Genomic DNA, 16,981 nt, shown 5'->3' with positions numbered 1-16,981 from the left:
TTGAGCCCTGTTACTTTCTTCCTTCAGTAAAAATGCCCTCTTGAGAGACTCCCCTTTCACCTCTACCTTTGTGTCAAGCTATTCCGGCTTGTGGGTCCCTCTTCCCAGCCATCCTGGTAAAATGCCCTGCAGGATCTTGTGAGGTGTTTAACAACCACTTTTTCCCACTTCACTCTACAAAGATTTTCCCCTTTGAGTTTCTGGAAGGTCATTATCTGTTCTGTAATCTCGGACAGTCTATCTGTTTAAACTAGATATCCTTTGCACAATATATTGATTTTTTTTCTACAACCAACAAGATTGCACACAACCCCCAAGGAACTGCCCACAGATCAAGGATGTGGATGTTGGAATTAAACGGGTTCCTTAAAGATGTTTTTGTTCTTCCCAGTTCCTCTCAGAGCTAAAGCATCTCTTTAACCTTAAATATGTCATCCAGATGAGTGGGGTCTTTGTCCTTATTTTTGGGCTATTTGTTGTCAATTCGCAAGATCTAATCCACGCGACAGAGTGAGCTCCCATTGCTTGTCCCAGCTCCCGCCAACCTAGCGGTTCGAAAGCATGCAAATGCAAGTAGATAAATAGGGACCACCTCGGTGGGAAGGTAACAGCGTTCCGTGTCTAAGTCGCGCTGGCCATGTGACCACGGAAGATTGTCTTCGGACAAAACGCTGGCTCTATGGCTTGGAAACGGGGATGAGCATCGCCCCCTAGAGTCGAACATTACTGGACAAAAATTGTCAAGGGGAACCTTTACCTTTACCTTTGTTGTCAATTCAGTCCCCACAAAAATATTTTGGCCTTCAGTTCCCATCAGTCCCATCCAGCTGAGCCTGGGGTCAACGATTATGGGAACTGGAGTCCAAGACCGCTGGAGGACTAGAGGCTCCACACCCCGTCAACCAGATTTTGATAGGATTGGTGAGCATGATTGGTGTCGATGGTTGGGAGGAGAAGATTCCACTTCGAGACCCCCTCCCTCAACATCCTGGTGGACATATGGCCTTTGGACTCAGATCCTCTTTCTACCTCATGAACTATGGGCTCCTTCACACACCACAATACATTTCTCTCCACCCCACATGGTTCCTGGTGCCGAAGAAGTGTGGCTGTACTAGCAATTGTAGGCATACTGGTTAAAAATAAAGGACCCTCTCCCACTACTGTAAATACGCAGCTGATTTCATTGGTAATGTTAGCACGTGATGCCAATTTAGGCTTTGGAAACTTCTGTGAGTGCACACAGCTAAGAAAGAGGCTCTTTACTGACGAGAGGGGAACGCACAGTCTGGGGGAACCAGGGAGGGAGGTCCCAAAGGAAGAGAGGGAAAAGAACACTCCTCAGAGAGGTGGCACTCTCTTTGAATTCAGAAGCGGGATGGGATGGGTTGCATAGCGTTGGATACAAACCCAAACCCCGACCTGTCAATAGCTGCAAATTTAAGAAATCAAGGCTGACATATAAAGCCCTGAATGGTTTAGGACCTCACCTCCTGGCAGAGTATCTCTCCCTCAGAGCTACCACCCATCCCACCCACACTTTCCGGTCCAGGACGTTGCAGGCGGCCAGCCTGAGGGAGGCCCAGAAGTCAACAACTAAGAACTGGGCCTTCTCCGTGGTGGCCACCTCATCGTGGAATTCACTACTAGCAGAGGTACCTCCACCCTCCACGAGTTTAGAAAACAAATAAAGGCATGCCTTTTTGGCCAGGCCTTTCACAAGCTGCTTCCTACAATATTATGTAACCATTTGATAGTTGATAGCTGTCTGCTGTCTGCTGAGTGTTCTTATCACACTCTTTCTTTGGTTGGTGACAGTTGTTTTGTTTTTTGCTGTTGACTTGTTTGGCTGGTTGCTATGTATGAATCTAGTAATTTTAAGCAAGTAAATGCGTTTTATTCTTACTCCTATCGATTCGCCGCACGGTTCTTTCGAACTCTATAACTCTATGAATTTTTGATTCTCATTATACTTATGTTCTTTTTTCTTCATTCCACCCACCCTACCCAACAATTCATATTTTCCTCCAAGGATATTCCTTCCATTCCTGGAACATCTGGGTTGCCTCCGGGTTGCATCTTTATCCTCTGTTTCTTTCCCCTTTGGAACTACCATGGGCAGTTGGAGGTGATGGGACAAAGACACAAGGACCCGTGTTCCGCTTCACCTTTTGAGAAAACACTGCAAATCCAGTGTCAGAGGCAGCTGCTTCACTCTGCCAAACAGTTGGGCCAGCCCTGCACTCACAGCCAACAAAATACTGCTTTGGTGCTGTGCCCTTCCTCCAAGAGGATAAGCAGTCTTGCATCTTCAGGACACAGGGACTGCGAGACATGCTACTTTCCAAAGTCTCCCTTCTTGACAGTCCTCTCCTCTTTGCCACGTGCCCAATGTTAGAAGCATGTTTCCTGTACTCCTTATGGGAATTCCCCCTTTAATTTCCTTATTTATCAAGTAGAAATGCCCTTGTCAAGGATTAGGTTGCATCAACAGAGATGCAACGTCCAGATCCGGGAACTAAAAGTACCATTCTTTTTAGCTTGGGCAGAGCTTGGCTCAAATACTCCATCCATGTCTGGGAACCATTGTTTGAAAAGGATGTGGACAAGGGGGAAGATGTCCAGAGGGGAATCAACAGGAGTGTAAAAGGTTTGGAAATCAAGGCCTGTGAGGAGCAGCTGAGGGATTCAAATTACAGGAAAGGAAGTCTTCCCTAAACAATGAGGGGAATTTCCTGACCTTAAGGGCTGCTTAACAGTGGAGTAAACAGTCTCAGAGGGTGTCTCTCCTTCATTGAAGGTCTCTAAACAAAGTTTAGGCAATCACCTGTCATAGAAGCTTTAGCTGTGGATTTCGCTTCCACAGGTAGTTGGACTCAAGGAGTCTTGAGGTCCTTTCTGTAATTTTAGAAACCTACACTTGATCTTAGCCCGAAGGCTGAGATTTGTTTGTTCATTCCTTGTTTCAATTCTAGAAATCTACTCTGACAGAGCTGAACCTGGCTACCATGATGGGAGATCATCAAGCCCATTCCAGGAAGGGCTTGGTCATCACCTCCCTGAAAAATCTGGGGGCCTTTGCTCTAAATAATGGTCAAGGAGTTGGATCAAAGATCTGACTTAGCACGAGACAGCTTCCTATCTTCTGTTGAGTATACTTTATGGGAGTCCTTTGTACCTACAGAACAGCAACTGCCCAGGTACTGTTGAATGAAGGATCCATAGAATCGTAGAATAATGGAGTGGGGAAGGGGCCAGAAGGCCTTCCAGGTCTACCCGCTGCTCAATGCAACAATCAAAGTCAAAGATGTCTGACAGCTGGTTGTCCAATTGTCTCTTGAATGCTTCCATTGCCTCAGACTGAGGCAAAGAGGCAGTCCCGAAACAAGCAAAACCAGGGAGCTGGACAGGGGACAGACTGGATTTGTCTCCAGTGTGGAAGGGATTGTCTCTCTCGAATTGGCCTTCTCAGCCACACAAGTCACTGTTCCAAGACCTCCATACCAAGCACGATACCATAGTCTCACGAGACTGAAGGATGCCTACGCTTCCACTGTTGGAACACTCACCACCTCTCAAGATAACTGACTCCATTGTTGTACTGCTCTATCAGTTAAGAAGTTTTTCCTGATAGCTGAGATCTAGCTTTCTGTAACTCGAGCCCATTATTACATGTCCCGCATTCTGGGATAATCAAGGATATATATTGCCCCTCCTCTGTATGACAACCTTTCAAGTCTCTGAAAAGCACTATCATATCTCCCCTCCATCTTCTTTTTTCAAAGCTGAGCAGGCCCAGTTCTTTCAGTCTTTTCTCATGGGTCTTGGTTTCCAGCTCCCCGATCATCCTTGTTGCCCTCCTCTCAATTTGTTCTGGCTTTTTGGCATTCTTCTTCAAATGTAGAACTCGACATGGAAGGCACGATGAGGCTTACCAGTGCAAATTTGACAAGCATTTGTCATCCAACTCATAAATAAAAATGTTGAAGACCGCTGGATACAGTGGGGGGTCATGACTTCCTATACTTAGTCAACAGCCCAACTGGTTGCCAGATGGACAGTATAGAAATCAAATCAAATCAAATCAAATCAAATCAATCCAAACGAAACCAAACGAAACCAAACCAAACGAAACCAAACCAAACCAACCAACCAACCAACCAACCAACCAACCAACCAACCAACCAACCAACCAACCAACCAACCAACCAACCAACCAACCAACCAACCAACCAACCAACCAACCAACCAACCAACCAACCAACCAATCAATCAATCAATCAATCATTCAAGTAAACTAAGCAATCAGAGGTCACTGAAAGCACACAATAGCTCAACGTATGCTTATAAAATCTGAGGGCAGAAATAGGGAAGTCTGCCTTGGGAGAACAAAGAACAAATTGCAAAACTGCAGCGACCAGAGTGCGTAAAGATCAAAGGGAAGGGCTATCCTTCTGGTCAGAACAGTGTAATATTTATTTATTTATTTATTGGAATTCTATCCTGCCCATCTAGACCAAAGTCTACTCTGGGAAGTTAGTTTTGGAAAGAACATTCACAAAGGGCATAAGGGTAGCAGTGTTTTCCCTCTTGTGTTCCCTGGCAAGCGCAGCTTCTCTTGACACCTCTGAGGTCGACAAACTTTGGATGTAGCTGCTACCTGAGCCAGGAGCCCATGAAATTCCAACCTTTTGGGGAAATAAACTCTCAGTTAAAGGACTGTACACAGAAGGTCCATGTAGAGGTTGGGAAATGATCTTTCAGCCGAAGAGGCAGATTCCATCTCAGACTTCACAGATGTTCTTAGAAAACACATTCCACAAGTGAGCAAAGGAAAAATGGTAGGCCTCAAAATGTCAACGTGTTTTCACTTAACACTCTTTTACTCCTGGAATCGAGGGAGGGCCCTTTTTTACATTGTAGTCTTGAAAACGTAGTTACTTATCTTCTGTTTATCACCTTATTTGGGGTATTTTTATGATATGATGCTTTGGAGATCATTAATTTATTGCAGTGGTTCCCAAACTTGGCCCCCAGATGTTCTTGGACTACAACTCCGAGAAACCTGGGCCAACACAGCTAGTGAGGTAAGCTTCTGGGAATTGTAGTCCAAGAACATCTGGGGACCCAAAGTTGGGAACGCCGGGTTTATAGCGTCACCATAAAAACATACACCTCCCTTAGGATATGATTCCATTTGTGCTGGTGCCATCAGATATATGACTATACAGAAAGTTGGAATCAGACTCATTCAAAAGGTGAATAATTTTTCAATTAATTTTTAAAAACTGCATTTACTGACGTGTGTATCTTTCACATGGAGCTGAAGAGACTTTATAAATCCTGCCTTTCCTTTCTAATCAAATTGGAGAGGGGAGTCTCAGCCCCTACAAGCATCCAGAACTATGAACATTTGAAGTAAAGCTGTCAGAATGTTCCTGCTGACAGAGCGCATAGTTGTACCGGCTGAAGAATTCTTGATTTTGTAATGTTCCCCACTCCGCCCACCCAAAAAATTCTCTAGGCCCCTCTGAAATCGCACGGTGCCTTTGGTGTTGTTATTTTTCCTTGTGGCTGCTTTATTTTGATTCCCGCAGGTCCTCACGTTAGTCATGGCAAACCTCCTAGAAATCCAAAAGTATTTCCTCTTCTTGAACTTGCGAGCTAAGTAAATTTTAAACCTTACCTTGGAGACTAATATAAATGGATTGATTGTTGTCTGCTCTTCATAGAGAAAAAGTGGGACTATTCTTCTCCGGCATGGAGCTTCCTTATTCAAATGGTGTTCCAGAAAATGACTGTATTGATGCAAAGACAGGAGAGTGTCAACAACAGCTTACAGACAACCGGTGTTTTTTACCCAGTACTGTATTGTTTATTCTGATATTGGCCGAATCTCTCCAGGGTTTTTCAACGCGAGATACCAAGAATCAGGACCAAGTCCTTCTGAATTCAAACACACACTGTACAACTAAGTTGTGCTAGCTTTCCAGTGAGATACTCCGACTTCATCCTGCTTGTAGTCAACACATTGAAATTAGTGGGAATTAAATGACTTGTTGACCAGGGATTCATACAAAATTTGCATTAAGTTAAAAATGTGCAAATTTTTCCAATTTGTAGTCTGCAAGACTATTAGCAAAACTACAGGTGTCTTTTGCTATGTGTCATTAAAAAAAGTGTACAAAGTGCTTTAATTGATGGGGAAAGGGCGTACAAGAATATGTTCATTAATTTTAAGGAAATACATGAAAATGTGTACATTATGGAGATTGTGTGTCAAAATATACATGTATGAAGTGGAACATGATCCCCTAGAGTTCCCCTTGCCGTCATTTCATCCAAGTCATCTCTATTGGTTACTATCATATCAAGAATAACTAATTCTCTAGTCCCCCACCCCACAACCATTTGAAGGAGAAAATTATAACATTCTTGGAAGGGCCATATTTGTGAGAATTTGCCTCCCAAGAAATATCAGGGTAATTGAAATCCCCCCATTACTACTACATCTTGTCTCTTCATCTGCATCTTCTCCTTGATCGGGGGCGGGGGGGTTCAGTAGTAGATTTCAACAACCATGTTCCTTATTTTTCTTTTCCAGTTACTTTAATCCAAATGCTATAATCCAATAGTTATATTCCCAAAGGCTTTCACGGCAGGGATCTAATGGTTGTTGTGGGTTTTTCATGTTCTGAAGGTTGTTCTTCCTAACATTTCACCCGTCTCTGTGGCCGGCATCTTCAGAGGACAGCACTCTGTACATGTCCCCAACTTGGCGGGAATGAGAAGAACTAGGATACGGATCCCAGTGAGGAGTTGTGAGTGCTGAAGTTGTTGTGGAAGGAGAGAACCAAGGCCTTGAATTCCCTGGCTTGGCCATCTGAAAGAAAGAGAGCAGAGTTACCCTTGGAATATGAACAACAACCAGAAACACCACTTTGTTACTTTTTTTACTCATTTTTTAAACTTTTTCATATACAGTTCAAGTATTTCGTCAACCTCTGTTTCTTATATCTGGACTGTTCCCATTTAGTTCCTGAAATGAGGCGTGGTGCACTTTTCACACATTGGGTTCCACTGGGTTTTGCGCTCACCGTTCCGGTTCCGTGGGAGGCTGTGGAAGGGATCCGATGCTACAAATGCAACAAGGACGTGACCTCCCGGATTGATAGCAAGAGAGACTGTCAAAGTGAAAAGGTGCAACATTCAAGTGGGAGACCTTTCAATTGTGGAAAAGAACCAGCCAATGATCATCCTGAGGACATCAGGAAAGAATGGACATACTTCCTCCATACAGATGAGTTGGATGGTGAAACAGACTGGAAGTTACGCCTTCCACTTAACTGTACTCTGAAGCTGCCCAAGGCTTCGGACCTTCTTCAAACTTAATCATACCTATATGCAGAGGAATCCAACATTGTGACTCCTATCTATGAATCAAATGGCGTCACAGCTCAGGCTGAGGCAGAGAAGCGGCAGGAAGGCTCTTGCAGGGCGTACCAAGTTGTGTGTCCAGATGAGGTCTGGAGAAAGCAAGCATAATACCTCATAAGGCCATTTAAAATATTTCAAAGGTTCTGAATGCATTACGTAGATGTATTTTGATATTGTCATGGTATGGTTTACTTGCATTTTATTGGTTCTGTATTCTCTTTAGTTCAATTGCATTTTAAGCCTGTTGTTTATATACGTTGTAGACCACCCAGAGTGGCCTTTGGCGTAATAGGTGGTTTCAAAACCAACCAACCAACCAACCAACCAACCAACCAACCAACCAACCAACCAACCAACCAACCAACCAACCAACCAACCAACCAACCACATACACACACACACACACACACACACACACACACACACACACACACACACACACACACACACACACACACACACACACATATACATACATACGCTTTATGGAAGAAACACAAGTCATCAGTGTAACCAGCCACATTTTGCTAGTAATTAATCGGTGTTTTTGTTCATGCCTCTGTGGAGGGCCTTTTAGGAAGAACATGACTCTCAAATTCAAAGAGTTGTATTTGGACGTAAGCCTTGCTAAGGTCAACATCTCTGGCTTCACAGAGATAACCTGTGTCCAGGATTGCAGCCAAAAGACCTATTTAAAGATTGCACATGAAGTGAAAAGCAGCTTAGTGCTGCTAATGCCAAGAAATACGACAAGCGGTGGTTTTGTGTTGAGGCTCAATAGTACCAGAGACGAGATGGGACCTTCTGGCACCCCAGAGTTCCAAGCGGCAGAACAGGCCTATGGCTGTTTCACTCTGGAAAGTCGAGAAACCTTTGGCCAGTGAAAGGGGCCTCTGATGGTCAAGTCCGACAACACAGGCCACACCTCCTTAGCAGCTGACTGGGAAACCCCGGAGCTTTATGGCTGAGCAATCAGACTTGCAGGTGAAGCCTGTATATGCCCCCTGGTGACCAATAAAAAAAAAAGGAAACTAAGTCACAGGTAAAGGGGATAAGAAATGAAATCTTGTGCAGTGATAGAGCGCTGTCTTTTCAATACTTCAGGAACTCCCACCTCTAAACCTATGCACTTTGTGTTGTACGGTCTGACTATTCTAGGAAGGGCATTGGACAGTTTTGCTGGAACCTTGCTTTAAGAACTGGAGTGGGTGATATGCTGGACTGCAGCTTCTTCTGGGGGAAAAAAGAGCTCTTCCACAATTACCCTTACGTGGATTGTCCCAACAGGATTTTGGGTGCCATTTCTCACTTCTCATATGTGTATCTGAAAGGATTGCTTACAAGGTATATATCGAGAATTATAAGATAAACTATATTTTTCCTACTGATCAAATGCATAGGAGTAAATAACTTCTGGGAAGGATGGGTTGCCTACATTTCCTTTAAGTTCTAAAACTGCTGAGTGAACTGGAGGGAACTTCCCACCCGCCCGGCCAGTATTGCATATAAATAAGGCACACACACACACAAATCCATTGCAAAATTCTTTATGTGCATGATATGATCAGAAAGCAAGTTATCAGGACAGCCGAGTTTGATGACACTGGAAAAAAGATTTCTGGAGTTTGATGAATGCTGATTCCGGAAGATGTGCACAAAGGAGAAAGTGGTTGCAGGGGGAGAGGCGTTCACTGCTCAGCTTCCTCAGCATCTCCAAGTGGGGGGGAATCACTTGCCAATGACACTGTAATTATAGAAGGAAAACCGTGATAGAACCTGCTTGAATTCCTCAAATTATACAAGGAAGGATACAGACTACCACAAGTACCTTAGTTGACCGGGTCTACTCTAAACAATGGTGCAGAGCAGTGGGATAGAGCAGTAACAGGGCCAGAATTGGTCCAGTGAGTTGATGGTTCAGATCGGCATACCTGGGAGACTTAATAACTGAACTTCTGCCAGTCTCTGTCTTAGAGCCTACCTTGTCACACTATGTGTGTCTATTTAGACCCAAAGCCAAGGGAACATTTGGGGCAATCGCAGGCAAGCTTGGTTTATATTTAGTTGTTTGTTTTCGCTATGTTTTATTTGAAGTGTTGGAGCAAATTGATGGAGCGCCTTCTCTGACAAAGGTTGTGAGTTTTGGAGAAGGGAAGAGCTCAGCATCCTCACAATGACTAGGTGAATAAAGGGAAATATTGTCTAAAAAATAAAACAGGAAGGAAGGAAGGAAACATTTCGATACTCTGGCTTCGCTGAGCATTTTTTGAAGATGAAGAAGATGGGCGGGATTTTTTTTTTAAAAAAACAAACCATTTATACCAGTTTCGATCACCAGAAATCCATCATCCCCACATGGGTAAGTAAGAGAAAGGAGTGATGAATGGATGGTGGGAAGTGGTGATTATTTTGAGTTATGAATCACAATGTATTTTGCAAAATTACTGTTCAGACTTTTCATGTTCCGTGTTCTGCCACAATGCAATACCTTTCCATGATATCTCTTTGTAGGGTTTTTCTACAGGTCTATAAACGTTTTTCTGAAATATAATAGTCTGAAGCTTGAGTGGGGAAGATGCCCAGAGGGGATAGGTGGCTAAGCCAGAGAAGCTAAGCCCAGCTTGTTGGCAAAGGAGACTTCGTTTGTTCTCATTGGCACATTCTCCCTCTCTGGATCCTCCTGAACCACATCAGGGGACAATGACAACATTTTTTTCCTTTTCTGCATCCTGGCATCCCGTCAACACATCCAGCAACTCTGCCTAGCCTTCATTCCTAGCTACTCGTAGAGGAATCCTTCCATAATTGGGGGATTTCCAAGACAATTCAGTTGAGGTTTCAGCTGCTTCACCCCAAAACCTCCAGTAGTGTCTCACTGTGCTCAGCAGGTTTCTAGATAGAGGCAACATTGGGTGTATCTCCTAGTCCTCCTTTCCATCTCAATCCAGCTAAGGGACCTCTATGGGCTGCAAAGAATTAAAGGATTAGCAGAGGGAAGACCGGGAAGGAAATTTATGTTTGTTGTGATGCGAGTCGCATTCCTGTGGCCAGGAATGCGACTCGCATCACAACAAACATAAATGGTGAACGTCCGAATCAATTCACAGCCCGTTTGAACAACGTTGGCAATTTCAGATGGCATGCAGGCTGTGTTTCAAATGGTGGCAAAGCCAAATCGTTCTCATTGAGCTCCCCAAGGTAGTTGCACCCTTTATCTTACCTTTGGCAGCATTTCTGGTACCAATTGCACTTCCCAACAGTTTTGGTCCCACGAGGACAGACGACAGAATAACATGCAGTACCACGACGACGTTCACATTCTGCATAGCTCTTGATGGCTTCAGTGACTCCTGTGGGTCAAACATAAGGTGAAATCTGAAATACTAAGCTGGATAAAGCAGGGTTTGGGTGAAAGAAGCTGTAAATTCAGTAGTAGAGGAAGATTGTAAGTCTCCTTTTTACACATCTATCTGTTTCCTTCTAAGGTCAAAGGGCATCTGGAGCAGGTCACCCTGCTGAAATCAGGGCTGACTGGTTAGCATCTGTGACGGCACCTCCTTATAGTTCATACTGCCACTATGTCCTGGGAAACCTATCCTCAGATCACTCTCATTATTTAAGATCCTTGAAAAGCTCATTTCCAAAATACAGGAGGTATATTAGAATCACTCCTGGCATTAGAATCACCCCCTTTCAGCATTCAAGAAATTCTCTCATGGTGTGTTATTTCTAACATATAGCTCAGCCCCTAGAAAGCTTAGGGTAAGAAATGGCCACTTACACAAAGCTCTCTGGATTCACATCCGGGTCTTTCATTGCCAACCCAAGAAGCCTGCTGTCAAACGCTCTACTGCACCGGGACCTCCAGCTTCACTCCACAAGGAAATATCAAGAACTGGCTACTTTTCGGGGAGTTCCAAAACTGTAGCCAAAACCACAACACACTGCTTGTAGGGTGTTGTCAGGATGTCATTTGTTTTGCCAAAGCACCAGCTGATAAAGGTTGAGAGGTTTTTGGTTGCCTCCCGTCCTGGAGCCCTAAGGTTCAAGCCATTGACCAATCCCTCCCTGGATGCGACATTGATCTGTTCAGAAGATGCCCCGGATCGCCCTCACCTGGGAACCCCTGACTATCTTCTCCTCTGAGCAGTTGCTTACCTGGCGCCTGCAGGAGTCCAAGAAAAAGAACAGCACACAGAAGATAAAGGAACTTCATCTTCAGTTCAGTTTGGGACCCACTGCTGCTTCTCAGAGACGTCACTCTGCTCTATTTATAAGGATATAAAGATTGCATCATATGCGGTTCTTGGATGTCATTGGTAGTTTCTATTTGCTTTATTTTATACTTATTATTAACTGTTAAACTACTAGGGCAGGTTGGATGAAGAGGGCAGGGAACGAATAGCTTCCAATCGAGAAGCATCCTTTGAATTGGGCTTGGGCCCAATTGAAAGTGCTTACTTTGACATATAAAGCCCTAAACGGCTTAGGACCTGGTTACTTAAAGGACTGCCTTCTTCCATACGAGCTTGCCTGTCCTCTAATATCAGGCCAGGAGGCCCTTCTGAAGGTGCCATCCCTGAAAGAGGTGAGGGGGGATGTTGTTGTTGTTGTTTAGTTGTTAAGTCGTGTCCGACTCTTTGTCACCCCATGGAGCAGAGCACGCCAGGCTCTCCTGTCTTCCACTGCCTCCCGGAGTTGTGTCAAATTCATGTTGGTCGCTTTGATGACCCTGTCCAACCATCTCATCCTCTGTCGTCCCCTTCTCCTCTTGCCTTCACTCTTTCCCAACATCAGGGACTTTTCCAGGGAGGCTTCTCTTCTCATGAGATGGCCAAAGGATTGGAGCCTCAGCTTCAGGATCTGTCCTTCCAGTGAGCACTCAGGGTTGATTTCCTTCAAAATGGATAGGTTTGTTCTCCTTGCAGTCCATGGGACTCTCAAGAGTCTCCTCCAGCACCACAATTCAAAAGCATGAATTCTTCCCCCATACCTGCTCTTCACTTTTACAATTCTGTCATTAATACTAATGGCGCACTTCTTGAGCCTACTTCCCTTTTCCAACCAATATCGACCAAGCTTTGTAAAAGTATTATCTATCATGCAAACCAGAACTTCTATGTTATATTAAACAAGTCTTAACAGAGTATTATCTACCATTATCAACAGAGTTTCTATATTTCGTTATCCCTGTTACTGGTATTTCCCTTCACAACATTTTGTTCTTTTTCCCTTGCTGGTTTTCTCCTTCATTCTCTGAATCACTCTCATCTGCTTGTTTTTTTAAAAATCTGGATTTCCCCTTATTAAACATTGTTATAACTTTCCCCAGGACTTCCCATTGAGTTATGTGTTTTATTTTGTCATCTGTATAACTTTTCCTCCACTCCATGTTTTTACTCAAGCAAGTTATCATGACTGCCGGGTTTGACGACACTGGAAAAGAGATTTCTGGAGTCCAATGAATGCTGATTCCGGAAGATGTGCACAAAGGAGAAAGTGGTTGCAGGTGGAGAGGCTGTTCACTGCTCAGTTTCCTCAGCATCTCCAAGTGGGGGGAATCACTTGCCAAGGACACTGTAATTATAGAAGGAAAACCGTGATAGAACCTGCTTGGATTTCTCTAATTATACAAGGAAGGATACAGACTACCACAAGTGAACAAAGTAACTTAGTTGACCTGTTGAGTGGTAGAATATACCAGATGGGCGGGATATAAATAAATAAATAAATAAATAAATAAATAAATAAATAAATAAATAAATAAATAAATGAGAGCAATGGGGTAGAGCAGCTACAGGGGCAGAATTGGTCCAGTGTGTTGATGGTTCAGATCGGCATACCTGGGAGACTTAATAACTGAACTTCTCCCAGTCTCCATCTTTGAGCCTTCCAACTACAAGTGGTGCCTCGCACAACTATGTTAATTGGTTCCAAAAAAAAAAAAAAGTTCTGTGAAAACATTGCTCTGTGAAACACCATTTCCCATAGAGATGCATTGAAAACCGGATAATCCGTTCCAATTGGAACGGATTGCCGTCCTTAAGCGAAAATCCCCATAGGAAACATTGTTGTGTGAAACAATGTATCCACCATTCAAATGCATTGAGTAGGCTTCAAGGCATCTCAATGGGGGAGAAAAAAAATCACCAAAAATTAACGAAGACTCAGAACAAAGCCATATTAACTTTGCAAAGGTTTCACAAGCTGCACTAACGAGTCCACGCATTTAAAACAGTTTCTGAGTCTTCGTTAATTTTTGGTAAAAAAAATTCTGCCCCATTGAGATGCATAGACGCCCCCCCCCCCAACCAAGAAGCAGCATGGCAGCAGTTAAATTTTTTTTAAAATCAGATTTGAACTTGGGCATCCAAATCCCAGAGGCAGGCATGGCCACAAGAGAACAGCAACCATTTCCTTGCAGAATTCCACACACACAAAGCATAATATCCCCCCAACCAAAAAGCAGGTTTGAACTTGGGCATTCAAATCCCACACAAATCCATAGAAACCCCCAGCCAAAAAAACCCCTGCAATTTCCCCAATGAAAAAACCCCATAACCAAAGCCAGACAGACCCAAATTCCCCCTTGCAAAAATCATCAGAGTTTTGCAATACAGTACAGTACAGATACACTGTAAAACCCACCACCCACCCAGGAGAAAGAAATGCAAGCTTACCTTTGAAAGTTCTCCAGCACAGAAAGCACCCACAAGACAGAGCAAAGAGGCAAAGCCAACCTTTGAACTGCATGTGGGAAAGTAAACCCAGGATGCATGGGGAAGGTTTTTTATCCCTTCCCTGCACAGGCGCAATGCATCCTGAGTACAGGCAGTTAGAAGAACAAATTAGTATTGCCAAACAGCCACCTTTCCCGCTCTTTTTTGAAAACATCGTTAAGTGAAACAGGAGACCCAAAATGCAATCGTTCTGTGAAGCATGGTCCCAAAATCTTTGTGCGAAAATTCCCCATAGGAAACATCGTTGTGTGAGGCGGCAAATTTTTCAGAAAAAGCCATCGTTGTGTGAATTTATCGTTGTGTGAGGCACTCGTTGTGCGAGGCACCACTGTATCTTATCAGGCTATGTGCATCTATTTAGACCAAAAGCCAAGCAAACATTATGGCACTCGCAGGCAAGTTTGGGTTATATTTAATAGTTTGTTTTTGCTATGTTTTATTTTAAGTGTTGGAGCAAATTGATAGAGTGCCTTCTCTGACAAAGGTTATGAGTTTTGGAGAAGGGAGGAGCTAAGCATCCTCACAATGACTAGGTGAATAGAGTTTAGAAAACAAAACCATGGCTTTTTTTCCAGGCCTTTCCAAACTTCTTCCCATTTTATTATGTAACCATTTGATAGTTGATAGCTGTCTCCTGTCTGCTGAGTGTTCTTATCACACTCTTTCTTTGGTTGGTGACAGTTGTTTTGTTTTTTGCTGTTGACTTGTTTGGCTGGTTCCTGTGTATGAATCTAGTAATTTTAAGCAAGTAAATGTGTTTTATTCTTACTCCTATAGATTCGCCTCATGGTTCTTTCGAACTCTATAATTCTATGAATTTTTGATTCTCTTTATACCTATGTTCTTTTTTTTCACTCCACCCACCCTACCCAGCAATTCATATTTTCCTCCAAGGATATTCCTTCCATTCCTGGAACATCTGGGTTGCCTCCGGGTTGCATCTTTATCCTCTGTTTCTTTCCCCTTTGGAACTACCATGGGCAGTTGGAGGTGATGGGACAAAGACACAAGGACCCGTGTTCCGCTTCACCTTTTGAGAAAACACTGCAAATCCAGTGTCAGAGGCAGCTGCTTCACTCTGCCAAACAGTTGGGCCAGCCCTGCACCCACAGCCAACAAAATACTGCTTTAGTGCTGTGCACTTCCTCCAAGAGGATAAGCAGTCTTGCATCTTCAGGACACAGGGACTGCGAGACATGCTACTTTCCAAAGTCTTTCCTTCCTTCTTGACAGTCATCTCATCTTCTTCATGTGCCCAAAGTTAGAAGCATGTGTCCTGTACTCCTTATGGGAATTCCCCCTTTAATTTCCTTGTTAACCAAGGAGAAATGCCTTGTTGAAGATTAGGTTGCATCAACAGAGATGCAACGTCCAGATCCGGGAACTAATAGTACCATGCTATTTGGCTTTGGCAAGACCTTGGCTCAAATACTCCATTCATTTCTGGGAACCATTGTTTGAAAAGGATGTGGACAAGGGGGAAGATGTCCCGAGGTGAATCAACAGGGATGTAAAAGGTTTGGAAAACAAGGCCTCTGAGGAACAGCTGAGGGAGATGGGTCCGTTTACCCTGGAGAGAAAAGACTGCGAAGTGATAGGAATGTCATCTTGAAATATTTGAAGAGCTGTTGTATGAAAGATAACGGCAGGTTGCCTTGGGTGGCTCCCAGGGATAGGACGGATTCAAGTTACAGGAAAGGAAGTCTTCCCTAAACAATGAGGGGAATTTCCTGACCCTGAGGGCTGCTCAACAGTGGAGTAAACAGCCTCAGAGGGTGTCTCTCCTTCATTCAAGGTCTCTAAACAAAGGTTAGGCAATCACCTGTCATAGAAGCTTTAGCTGTGGATTTCGCTTCCACAGGGAGTTGGACTCAGGGAGCCTTGAGGTCCTTTCTGTGATTTTAGAAACCTACACTTGATCTTAGGGACGTGGTGGCGCTGTGGGCTAAACCGCAGAAGCCTGTGCTGCAGGGTCAGAAGACCAGCAGTTGTAAGTTCGAATCCACGCGACGGAATGAGCACCCGTCGCCTGTCCCAGCTCCCGCCAACCTAGCGGTTCGAAAGCATGTAAATGTGAGTAGATAAATAGGGACCACCTCGGTGGGAAGGTAAACAGCGTTCCGTGTCTAAATCACACTGGCCATGTGACCACGGAAAGATTGTCTTTGGACAAAACGCTGGCTCTATGGCTTGAAGAGCGGGATGAGCGCCGCCCCCTAGAGTCGAACACGACTGGACAAAAATTGTCAAGGGGAACCTTTACCTTTACCTTTTACACTTGATCTTAGCCCGAAGGCTGAGATTTGTTTGTTCATTCCTTGTTTCAATTCTAGAAATCTACTCTGACAGAGCTGAACCTGGCTACCATGATGGGAGATCATCAAGTCCATTCCAGGAAGGGCTTGGTCATCACCTCCCTGAAAAATCTGGGGGCCTTTGCTCTAAATAATGGTCAAGGAGTTGGATCAAAGATCTGACTCAGCATGAGACAGCTTCCTATCTTCTGTTGAGTATACTTTATGGGAGTCCTTTGTACCTACAGAACAGCAACTGCCCAGGTACTGTTGAATGAAGGATCCATAGAATCGTAGAATAACGGAGTGGGGAAGGGGCCAGAAGGCCTTCCAGGTCTACCCGCTGCTCAATGCAAAAATCAAAGTCAAAGATGTCTGATAGATGGTTGTCCCATTGTCTCTTGAATGCCTCCATTGTTGGAACACTCACCACCTCTCAAGATAACTGACTCCATTGTTGTGCTGCTCTATCAGTTAAGAAGTTTTTCCTGATAGCTGAGATCTAACTTT

At 44.0% G+C, this 16,981-nt stretch overlaps 1 long non-coding RNA gene across 1 annotated transcript; it reads right to left on the bottom strand.

The window, feature by feature from the left end:
- Positions 1-2,020: 2,020 nt before the first annotated feature.
- Positions 2,021-9,004, bottom strand: LOC144584906 (uncharacterized). Its single transcript, XR_013539386.1, has 2 exons — positions 7,399-9,004; positions 2,021-6,883 (listed from the first exon to the last, which is right to left on the bottom strand). It is a non-coding gene; the product is annotated as an uncharacterized LOC144584906 (long non-coding RNA).
- Between the last annotated feature and the right edge of the window lie 7,977 nt (positions 9,005-16,981).

This window comes from Pogona vitticeps, chromosome 1 (genome assembly GCF_051106095.1).
Source record: "Pogona vitticeps strain Pit_001003342236 chromosome 1, PviZW2.1, whole genome shotgun sequence".
Classification (NCBI taxonomy): Eukaryota; Metazoa; Chordata; class Lepidosauria; order Squamata; family Agamidae; genus Pogona; species Pogona vitticeps.
The sequence above is the reverse complement of the archived record's forward strand: the minus strand, read 5'-3'. Positions and strand labels throughout refer to the sequence as shown.